Source organism: Lytechinus variegatus, chromosome 6 (assembly GCF_018143015.1).
Source record: "Lytechinus variegatus isolate NC3 chromosome 6, Lvar_3.0, whole genome shotgun sequence".
NCBI classification, from domain to species: Eukaryota; Metazoa; Echinodermata; class Echinoidea; order Temnopleuroida; family Toxopneustidae; genus Lytechinus; species Lytechinus variegatus.
In genome coordinates this window covers 40,019,418-40,029,650 of record NC_054745.1, presented here as the reverse complement: position 1 = coordinate 40,029,650, position 10,233 = coordinate 40,019,418, and positions in this window count along the sequence as shown.

The window sequence follows — 10,233 nt, the reverse complement described above, 5'->3', positions numbered from 1 at the left end:
TAAATTTGTAAGATTATACATACACCAAATATCTATTTTCTGTAATTTAACACAAATGCTTATAATATTACACAACGCAGTAAGATTACAGGTGGTCTCGAGATTCTGCTGCAAGAACTTAGCACTTACAGTGCTCGAATAGTGACTGCACTACGAGTAATTGCTTCAAATTTAAACTAGAAAATCAACACTCGTAGTGCAATCACTATACAAGCACTTTAAGTGCTAAATTAGCCCTTCATATTTACAGTGTACAAAGATTGATTGAAAAAAGTGTTTTGGAAGGCTTTTTTTCGCAATGAGCCACGCAAGGATAATTGGAAGACACAAAGAACGATCTATTGATAATGATGATGATATTGTAATAAGCTATCTTCATTAGCATTACTATCAAAAATGTCATTGTTACCATTTTATTGCCCTTTAAATGGATATCTCCCTTGTCTTCCTTTTATCAGAAACTCTGAGTTTATCACTGTGACTTAAAGGTCAAGTCCACCTCAGAAAAATGTTGATTTGAATCAATAGAGAAAAATCCGGCAGACAAGCACAATGCTAAAGATTTCATCAAAATCGGATGTAAAATAAAAAGGTTATGACATTTCAAAGTTTCGCTTACTTTTAACAAAATAGTTATATGAACGAGCCAGTTACATCCAAAATGAGAGAGTCGATGATGTATCTCACTCAATATTTCTTTTGTTTTTTATTGTTTGAATTATACAATATTTCGATTTTTGCGAATTTGATGATCAGGACCTACTTGCCTGAAGCACTAAATGTTAAAATAATGGAATTCCACGTGTTCAGGGAGGAATGAAACTTCATTTCACATGACAATGACGAGAAAAACAAAACATTTTATATTTCAAACAATAAAAACAAAAGAAATAGTGAGTGAGTGACATCATCAACTCTCTCATTTTGGATGTAACTGGCTCGTTCATATAACTGTTTTGTGAAATGAAGCGAAACTTTAACATGTCATAACTTTCTTATTTTACATCCGATTGATGAAATTTTCAGTGCTATGCTGGTTGAATTTTCCACCTTTTACTCAAATCAAATTTTTGTTGTGGTGGACTTGTCCTTTAATAATCATGATTTCTTTGAGTCACGTCCTTGGGAACACATATCCATTGTTGTCTAAGCTTTGTTTAATTAATATTGTAACGTGAAACCCCCTAAAACTCCTTGTAAATGCTGCCACCATGCGGGAGATTATACTGAGACCGCAACTCAGAATAATTTGGAATAAATTCCAGTAAATAAAGATATCAACAACACAACTATTCTTATTCAAATCTATCAATTAATGGGGTTCACGGGTAGCCTATCAGAGTTCAATGGCGGGTAAGTTGTCTCCAATATAGAGACGTGCTGCAATCAATCAAATAGATAAACATCATTCAATCAATCAATGCGACGTGGTGTAGCGGTTCTGACTCTCGCCTTGCAATCAGAGGGTCGTGTGTTCAAATCTATGGAAGCAAGAGACCGTGAAAAACACGGATATACGTCGTGTCGTAATTCAATTTACTACACGACGTAAATAATTACGTAGTGTATCAATTCGAATTACTACACGACGTAAATAATTAGTGTAGTAATTCGAATTACTACACGACGCAATTCCGAATTACTGCCCAACGATTTAATGTGATGACGTTAAATGAATTAGTGTCGCTACATCAAATAATTAAGGTTGTGTAGTAATTCGAATTACTACACTACGTAAATAATTACGTAGTGTATCAATTCCAATTACTACACTACCTAAATAATTACGTCGTGTAGTAAATAATTACTACACGACGTAATTCCGAATTACTGCTCAACGATTTAACGTCATGACGTTAAATGAATTAGTGTAGTGACGTTAAATCAACCAATGAGACCGTTCGTTATATGAGCGCAATGCGAAGAGCTGAGACTACAGAGTATTGTACAGGAACCTACCGGCAGGAAGTTAGTTGGATGTTCGACATTTGATATTCAAACTGTGAAGTTGGTTTGATATTCAGGTTCGATATTCAAACGCCTGTGAAGCTGGACCAACATTCGATATTCAAATATATTCAGGGGTTTTGAAAGCTAAGGGGTTTTACAGGTGCAACACGTCTCGGGCAACCATAACAACACTGGCGTGCCCAAGTACGAGGACATTTAGGGGACAAACGTCAGTGAATAAAAGGGCAAGAATTTTTTTCGAGGGGCCCCCAGGGATACCCCGACGGCCTAGCCGGGGTAACACGTATCCTAACTTGTAGAACTTGACTCGGGCAACCATATAAACACTAGCTTGACCCGTGCATGCACATTAACGGGGGGCTAAAATTAACAAAACGGAATATTTCAAGCATGGGGAACCACGTTCCTGACTAATCTCTTGGTGCCGCCAGTGGATAGAGTAAAAAAAAAACAAGGAAAGAGAGAATACATAATAGGAGAGAAAGAAGCGAAAGGGGGAGATTGGAAAGAAAAGGAAGGGGAACGGGAGAGAAAGAGAAGGGAGAACGGAGGGGTCATATCATTGTCCAATGCGTGATAAGAACAAAAAGAGGGGGCACACAATGGCGCATGCAGAAAAAATTTGCTTCGTAATAAGTCTCGAGCCAGCGAGAAAAAACACACCTTTAACTTTGAGATTGATTTTGACATGGTATGCATAAAATAACGTATCTTTCATCTTTCTTTCCTTTCTTTCCTTTTATCATTTCCTATTGTTCTCGGTTGTAGAACATTTTTTTTTTGGGGGGGGGGCAGTACTATGCGGATCGGGTCCGTGGCAATGACGGACTCGAATATTGGTCAAGCTTCACAGGCGTTTGAATATCGAACCTGAATATCAAACCAACTTCACAGCTTGAATATTAAATGTCGAACATCCAATTCCTGCCGGTAGACTGTACAATACTCTGTAGTCTCAGCTCTTCGCATTGCGCTCATATAACGAACGGCCTCATTGGTTGATTTAACGTCACTACACTAATTCATTTAACGTCATGACGTTAAATCGTTGAGCAGTAATTCGGAATTACGTCGTTTAGTAATTATTTACTACACGACGTAATTATTTAGGTAGTGTAGTAATTGGAATTACTACACTACCTAATTATTTACGTAGTGTAGTAATTCGAATTACTACACGACCTTAATTATTTGATGTAGCGACACTAATTCATTTAACGTCATGACATTAAATCGTTGGGCAGTAATTCGAAATTGCGTCGTGTAGTAATTCGAATTACTACACTACGTAATTATTTACGTCGTGTGGTAATTCGAATTGCTACACTACGTAATTATTTACGTCGTGTAGTAAATTGAATTACGACACGACGTATATCTGTGTTTTTGACGGTCTCCTGCTTCCATACAAATCCCACCATGGCCTAGCGTCCCTTTGCAAGGCGTTAATCCACACTTTGCCACTCTCCACCCAGGTGTCAAATGGGTACCCGGTAGGATGTGAAAGCCTATATGTAGTATGCCTAGCAATTCAGTCTTGGAACTCTTGTTGAATGCTCCCCAGGGAGTGGAGAAGGTGCATACATTGTATGCGGGCATGCAAGGATCTGATGACCGGGTAATAATATATCTGTAAAGCGCTTAGAGAAGTCGTTCCGATGTATTAAGCGCTATATAAATGCGGATTATTATCATTATTATCAATCATCGTCAACAATCATAAATCACCATAAACCACATGAATGTAAACAATTTACTAAATACCAGAAAGAAGGAAATCAGCAGAATATATTGCGTTAAATTTCCAATAATGCCTCCAAGATGGAAGCTTATTATTATGTAATAAATGATACAACAATCTGATTCTGTACAGCTGAATTATTTCTTAACTACGTACATAAATGATCTACATATCTAGGCTCAAATCAAGTACATGTAATATTAAATAATCCTAGCAATGAATGATTACTCATCCGAAAAAAATATATAAACCAATTTATAAAATTGGCATAAAAAGTTGACCAACTAAATTGGTATCTTTTGAAGAAAATAGGCCAAGAATTGGCACATAAAAATTGACCAAATAAATTGGTATCTTTTCATCATATAACTCAATTCTATAATTCTCACTTCAATAAACAAACAAGTCTTTTCTAGGCACTCCTGAAATTATCTAGTTCACTCTGTTCTAACTGCCTGCAGTATTCAATATACCTAGCCCCAGCTCCGTCAACAGACACCGTCAGCAACTGGCCTTGTTGCTCTTTCTCCAAAATACAGTTAAATACTGTCAAGAACAAGTTACACCCCACATGGAATTTCACTCTCTACCTTTCCTAAGTCTCGTAGAAGTCACTCACTTTGTCGGTGCAAATCTAGAACTTTTAACATTCCTTCTTTATGGCAACTCAGCCGCAAGGCTATACAGCCTCCTGAATGCCACTGTCAAAGAGATAAACCTTAAAAATCACCACCTATGAATGAGAGCAGTCGACTTACTCCATTCCTATCTCACAATTCAACAAGTTCAACATAAAGACAAAGACTATTCCTAAAGACGAAGACTATTCCTATTAAAGCAAAAATGATATATCATCCTGTTTCCATGTATACCCAGTTGTTGTGTGTACGGACGATCAATTTTTAGAAAGTCATTTGGAAAAACTTACAAGTGAAGTTTCATCAATTTTTAGTGCAAAATGTTAGGAAATATTGTAGAGAGCAAAATAGAAGATGATTACATCTATTGAATTCATATTTTCAGTGTAATCCAAAGACAAAAAAGAAGGCTTCAAAATTATAAAGTGTCCGGACACCCAACCCCCATCCTACTTAATTATTCTCTTCTAAAATTGAGCCTGTATAATCCTTAATCTAACTGAATACGAAAAACTATGTAAATTAACTCTAAAAAAAGTATAAAAAATACAAGTGGAATGCCTCTGGCCGTCTCAGCTGCTTCACGCGGTTCAATATAGCAGCAGTGCTGACTTTGAATACTACTCTAACTCGCACAGGATGTTCAGTGATACATGGTTACTCTTATGTCCACTTTTTATGAACTAGACCAATAAACTTACAGAGATATGATGGTTATTCAACAAAAAACCCCAACATGGCCAAAGTTCATTGACCTTACATGACCTTTGACCTTGATCATGTGACCTGAAACTCGAACAGGATGTTCAGTGATACTTGATTACTATTATGTACAAGTTTCATGAATCAGATCCATAAACTTTCAAAGTTATGATGGTAATTCAACAGATACACCCAATTCGGCCAAAGTTCATTGACCTTTGACCTTGGTCATGTGACCTGAAACGCTCACAGGATGTTCAGTGATTCTTGATTACTCTAATGTCCAAGTTTAATGAACTAGACCAATAAACTTTCAAAGTTATGATGGTAATTCAACAGATACCCCCGATTCGGCCAAAATTCATTGACCCTAAATGACCTTTGACCTTAATCATGAGACCTGAAACTTGCACAAAATTTTTAGTGATGCTTGATTACTATTATGTCCAAGTTTCATTAATCAGATCCATAAACATTCAAAGTTATGATGGGAATTCAACAGATATCCCCAATTCGGCCAAAGTTCATTGACCCTAAATGACCTTTGACCTTGGTCATGTGACGTGAAACTCATGCAGGATGTTTAGTGATTCTTGATTAACCTTATGTCCAAGTTTCATGAACTAGGTCCATATATTTTCTAAGTTATGATGACATTTCAAAAACTTAACCTCAGGTTAAGATTTCGATGTTGATTCCTCCAACATGGTCTAAGTTCATTGACCCTAAATGACCTTTGACCTTGGTCATGTGACATGAAACTCTTATAGGATGTTCAGTAATACTTGATTAACCCTATGGCCAAGTTTTATTAACTAGGTCCATATACTTTCTAAGTTATGACGTCATTTCAAAAACTTAACCTCAGGTTAAGATTTGATGTTGACGCCGCCGCCGCCGCCGCCGCCGCCGTCGCCGTCGCCGCCGCCGTCGGAAAAGCGGCGCCTATAGTCTCACTTTGCTTCGCAGGTGAGACAAAAACTAAAAACTAACACTAACAACGGAATGGTGACATTTTAAATAAATTCGAACTTGGGTTACAAATGGCCTCAGTCTTCGCCTCCACACGTTCATGGTGCTTTTCTGTTTAAACGGCAAAATTTGTCATTTCATTTCATTTCATTTAGGTTTTATTTCCACAAATCCGTTATGTTACAAAACTTTGATATCTTGCATAACTAAGCTGAACAACCATTACACACGTAGGTTATATAAGTATAAATAGCAAGCATTCTTAATCAATACATATTAATACATGTTTAAGTATACATAAAACGGAAAAGTGGAGGAAACCTTAGAAGCAGAATGCTTGTAGATAAGGTTCCCTTTTTATACATTACTTTTGATATAATTACTTTAGAATAATACACGTGACAACATTTTATAAATCAAATTATACCGACAAAAACAACACAACACAGAAACGTGACAAAAGAAAGAAACGAAGAAATAAAAGAACAAAATAAATAAAACAAGCAGCTGCCATCCAACAGAATTTAAGAAAGTTCTTGATTAGCTCTGTGGACAAAAATACAATAGAGCATGCCAATAAAGAGCAATTCAGTTTGTTTCATTATATCGAAGAAGCTTTGCTTTCAAGTGATGTTTGAAAATATTATAATGTTGTAGTTGCTTAAGTGTCATATCCAAGGAATTCCAAAAAACTGGACCAGTATATACTATCGTCCTTTTCCTAAGTACTGTTCTCAACCTATGCAAGTGAAAGAATGACGACTGTCGGGTAGGATAAGTATGCAAATGTTGATTCTTTTGGAATAGTGATGTAAAAGCATGAGGAAGAGCATTTGAGTTCAATTGAAACATAAAACACCCTAAAAAGAAATTATATAAATCATGCACCTTTAATACTTTATTGTTGAAAAATAAAATATTTGTGTGACTTAACCTGTCAGAGTGGCAAATTATTCGCAATACCCGTTTTTGAAGAATTAACAATTTATCCAGTTGGTAATTAAACGAATTACCCCATGCAAGTATACCGTAGTTCAGATAAGGTAAAATAAGTGTTGAGTACAAACCTTTCAAGATATGCATAGGAAATGACGATTTTAGTTTATTGATTACCCCAACATTCCTCGCAAGCATTTTACTTAAATTCAAATTATGCTCTTTCCAAGAAAGTTTATTGTCAATAATAAGACCAAGAAATTTTAACGAATCAACTATATTTATAACAGTATTATTAATGTAAACATTACCGGGTAACTGTGAAATAGAATTACTGAAAAACATACCTTGAGTTTTATTTATGTTAAGAGAAAGTTTATTAGCGCATATCCATTCTGCAACAAGTCTGAGTTCAATATTAACTGTTTCTAATAGGATATTTGGGTTTTTATGGGAAAAGAAAACGGAAGAATCATCAGCGAATAGGGTAAATGACAGGACCCGAGAAGAGTTTTGAAAGTCATTCATATACAAAATAAAAAGTAAAGGTCCAAGGAGGGATCCCTGAGGGACACCACAAGGTAGCTGTTTAAAAGACGAATTAACACCCTTAATAGAAACGAATTGAGACCTTCCTATGAGATAGCTTCTAAACCACTCCAAGGCCTTCCCACGAATACCGTAATGAGAAAGTTTATACAGTAATATTTGATGGTCAATGGTATCGAAGGCCTTGGAGAGGTCCAAAAATATTGCAAGTGTATGACAATGATCATCATTAGCAGAAGCAACATGATTAACAAATTGTAAAATTGCATGTATCGTGGAATGTTTTTGTCTGAAACCAAATTGCGAATCTGCGAAAATATTATTACTTACAAAGAACGACATAGTACGATCAAAAATAAGTTTTTCTAGAACTTTGGAAATTGACGATAACAGTGATATTGGCCTATAATTATTGGAGTCTAAAGGATCACCTTTCTTCAATATCGGAATAACTTTAGCGATTTTCATTGCGTCCGGTACGACACCTTGACTTATAGATAAATTGAAAATGTGCTCTAGAGGTTCAGTAATTTCATTTATGATATGTTTCAGCAAGAAATTACTAACTTCATCATATCCCATACTTCGCTTGTCTTTCATATTTTTTACAATTCGTAAAATTTCTGATGAATTGGTTGGACTAAAAAATATTGAATTCTGATTTTTGTTCTTCAAAAAATTATGAAAACTTTTTTCTGCGTTAGGAATTTTCTTAGCCAAATTTGATCCGATGTTTGCAAAGTATTCATTAAAGTGATTGGATATAGATTCATTCTCATCTAAAACTTTATTTCCCTCACGGATTTGGGTTATATCTTTAATGAGACTCCTCCTATTCAAAGCATTATTTATTATACCCCATGTTTCTTTTATGTTGGACCTTTTCTTTTCAAACTGATTACAATAATATTTCCTTTTCTCAATCCGTAAAATTCTTGTTAATGTATTTTTATATCTATTATATTTCTCACGACGTTTTGGAGTAGGATTTACTCTAAGTTTGTAATACATATTGTTTTTTCTGTTAATGGATCTCAGTATAGACTTGGAAACCCATGGGTTACGAGGTTCATGTTTGTAATTTGAAAACTTACACTTCTCCGATGGAATACACTCATCGAGGGCGTCTTTTAGAATGTTATTAAAATTGTTGTAGGAGCCGTTAATATTATTATTATCCAACACCTCTGACCAACTTGAAGTTTTGAGTTTCTCTTTTAAATTATCAATTTTAGGAACCGTAAATTTCCTTATCATTTTTAAAGGAGGAGGCAGTTTTGTAGTACCTAAAAAACTATCAATTTTGCAGTAAACTGGACAATGGTCCGAAATATCAGAGAGTATAATTCCTGATTCTACCTTAATGTGATCAATATTTACAAATATATTATCAATAAGAGAACAAGAGTGTGACGATAACCGTGTAGGTTTTGATATTGCAGGAATAAATGAGTAAGAAAGCAATGTGTCCAAAAAGTCACGAGAAAATTGATTGTCTTTACATTTTATCATGTCAACATTATAATCACCCATTAAGATACAATGTTTATTTTGAAGGAGAGGATGAACAAGTAAGTGCTGGATTTCGAGTAGAAATTCGGGGTGACTAGAAGATGGTGGGCGATAAATGGTTCCAACAATAATGTTCTTCTTGTTTTCAAGAACTATTTCAATGAAAACTGCTTCCATAGTTTCATTCATGATATTGAGGTCACTAAGTACATTAAAGTTAAAATGATCAGGAACGTACATTGCAACACCCCCTCCCCTCTTATTGACACGATTATTAAATACGAAATTATGATGTGGTAGAGAGTATAATGAGTGAGGCTTGTCATGCAACCATGTTTCCGTAAGGCCGATAATGAAATTACTGGCATCAATGTTGTCCAGCAGTAAGGTTAAATATTCAAAGTTCTTACTTAAACTTCGGATATTCAAATTCAAGAAATGCATATCGTTTTTTATAGTGCTTTTATGCATACGGATAAATTGATTTTGAGTATAGTATTTAGACTCATTTATAGCGTGAATATCATTGGGATCAAAATCAAACAGCATTTCATCAAATGTCCTATCAATATTTTCAGAGATATAATTTTCATATGCAGTATTACATAAAGGATCATAATCAGCAGTTTGCAACGAATTAAACAGAATGTCCAAGTCAAGGTCGTTTGTTTCAGCAAAAGGTAATTCAGCCATTACAGTATTCATAGCTCTTTAATCTCAACAATAAATTGCAACAAAATATGGAAATAATAAGACATTGTTGGCTAGCTGCATAACAAGAAATAAAATCAGACAAGAAACTTAAAAAGGTAACATGAAAACAAGACATAACAAGAACATGGAACAAAACAATCATGTTTGGCAGCAATATTATTGGAATAACCTGCGCTAGGTCCTGAATTCAGGATAAAAAAAAACAAAATGCAACAAAAACACATGGTATACCTAACAAAAAATTATGCAAGAGTTGGGCTCGTAACTGTTAGGATTATCTGATGTTAAAAGCATCCAGCCCTATCATTAATATCTAATTATAAAACTAACTGCTGTACAAACGTACTTTAAGATTTAACTGAATAATGTTGAAGTACGACAAAGTGAAGTCTGTACATTGAATCTCATCCTATTTGCTACTCACATTGACAATAAAAAAAAAAACCTTACTAAAGATACGAAGACTTAACCGTAGAGCTAGTAGTAGCTCTATGATTT